The sequence below is a fragment of the Solanum pennellii genome, chromosome 1 (genome assembly GCF_001406875.1).
Source record: "Solanum pennellii chromosome 1, SPENNV200".
Taxonomy (NCBI): domain Eukaryota; kingdom Viridiplantae; phylum Streptophyta; class Magnoliopsida; order Solanales; family Solanaceae; genus Solanum; species Solanum pennellii.
The window spans coordinates 64,107,648-64,110,079 of NC_028637.1; the positions used below are offsets into that span (position 1 = coordinate 64,107,648).

At 31.2% G+C, this 2,432-nt stretch overlaps 1 long non-coding RNA gene across 1 annotated transcript; it reads left to right on the forward strand.

The window, feature by feature from the left end:
* Nucleotides 1–377: 377 nt before the first annotated feature.
* LOC107032233 lies at nt 378–1,862 on the forward strand. Its single transcript, XR_001458335.2, has 3 exons — nt 378–497; nt 718–836; nt 1,760–1,862. It is a non-coding gene; the product is annotated as an uncharacterized LOC107032233 (long non-coding RNA).
* Nucleotides 1,863–2,432: the final 570 nt, after the last annotated feature.

Genomic DNA, 2,432 nt, shown 5'->3' on the forward strand with positions numbered 1-2,432 from the left:
TATATGGATAAACTACCATAATAATTCGAGACAAAAACAAATCTTGTCCCGTTAACACTCAATGATAAAAATATGAAAGTTAGTGACATCCTTTGCAACAACTATTGGGACATTTCCGATCTCTCCTTTATCATACATCAAGCAATCCTCGACATCATTCACAATGCGTACACTTAAAGATCCAAACCAAAAAAAAAAGGATTTGTACTTTCGGGATAAAACATTCAATGGAACTTTCTCAATTAAGAGTGCCTACAATCTATACCTTAGAGGAACTTTCTCAACTAAGAGTGCCTACAATCTATACCTTAGAGATTCTTTTGAGAATTATAACCTCTTCCGATGCATGTCTTTCTTATTCGAATGATGAAGAACGTTTCATTCATATCTCCAACTGAAGAAAATTTGAAACTACTACAACATAAATCTCACTACTGGAAACCTTCCCAATTTCATGCACAAGCTTTGTACTACTAAGGGCCAGTGTATAGTACAAGGTACGGAAATACTAATGTCAATGCTCACTCAAATTACTCTTTGAAATATTTGGATGTTTTGAAAGCAAAAATTATTTCGTATTACATTATACACACTTGAGTACCTTCACCTAGAACAATAATGACATTGGTAAGCTGAGAATTGCTTTCCCGGTGTTGTAGCATCCTTCACAACTAGGCTACATAAAACACATTGACAATTCTTATGACCCAATATCAGGGAATGGAGAATGGGAGGAGTATTTCAAGATGGAAGGAGATCACTAATAGTGCGATTCTCAACCTATGTTTATGTTTGAAACACGTTACCAGTGGGACTATTAGCCCTTCTTCACAAAGGTACAACTAGCATAATCACGTAATCTCATTCCATTAATAATTGAGTCCAACTCTCAGGGTTTTTTAAACTCCCTAAATCAAGACATTGCTTTATTAACTCTAACACATTTTTAATGACTGTAGTCAGTAATCCATGCACTAGGACGACACTACTTCAATACATTCCAAGATAGTCTAATATGGTTACGGATGTGCTAGCAAACTATGGACATAAGTTCCGAAGAAACTAATTGGAAACCAACAAACCTTGTATTTTTTTGGCATCTCCCTCTTTTTCTACTACTACTCGTGATAGAGATTCTTTTGGAACTGGTTATCTTAGAAGTCTTCCTAATTTTATGTCTTCGGATGAACTTATAAAATAAATAAAAGTGTTCAGTTTGCAAGAGAAATAAATTAAAATAAAAGAACTCACCTTTTGTGGTTTTCTAAAGAATAAGAATGAAGGTATCAACAGATCTATCAAAAAAGGGAATAAAATTTAAGGTATAGATCTAAAAAAAATAATGTTCTTTCAATTCATTGTTTCTGCTTTTCCTTTCACCTCTCCAATTTCCTTGTTCTTGGACTCAAAAAAAATATTTAGTCAAGATTGAGAAAGAAAGGGTGAGGCAAAAAAATGAGATTTTTTAATGACAGGTAAGGATAAAAAGAATAAATCTAAAATGGGCTCAAACTTTAATGACAAGTGAGCACATTCGAAAGTTAATTGTTTAACCCTATTAGTAACTTTTTATGCCTAAATCTCAGTGTTTCAATTACTTTCCCCAATTGAATATGAATGGGGGAATTAAATTTATTCCACAAACAAGTTTGTATCTTGAAAAAATACGAATTTTTTAAAAATTGAAATTACTTAAAAACACTAACTACTAAATGATTTATTTTTCTTTCTGTGTATCTAAAAGAGTTTTTCATTGCAGATCTATGCAAACATCAGATGAGCTGGAGTCATATTAACAAGACATTAAGATAACATTGATTAATTTAATTTTAAAATTATGCTTTTTAATTTTCATGATCAGAAATAAGACTATTTTAGCTCATATGATATCACTATAGGTTACGTTTGACTATAATTTAAGATTTGGTAGTACTCGAAAAAAGAAAAACTGATTTTTTGTTAGTATTTTTTGTGATATTATAAATTTGTGGTCAATATAATCCATCTAAAAATGAAACAAGTTATAGTGAAATATATTGTCATGATATGAAGATACAAGTACTAATGGAACCTATTATAATCCAACAGTAGGGAGGAACAACAAAGAAATGCACAAGCAGTATACAGAATAATTAATAAGATATACAAGATAAATAACCAAAGATAAGAAAAGAAGTCCATAAATATATGATAAAAACTACAATTATCCCAAAACATGGTAGTCGCATGCATAGAGCTACTAAAAAAGAGTACAACTACAAAAAAATATTTTAAATGTAAAGAACTGATTCGTTTTTATGATAGGACATCTCTTGCGGAGTCCCAAAAGAAATGGAAAGGGGTGCAAGAAATTTTAAAATTTTAGCACACGACTAGTATTTGCTTTAACAGAATTTTGGCCAGGATGACATCAACCCATAATAGTTTAAGGC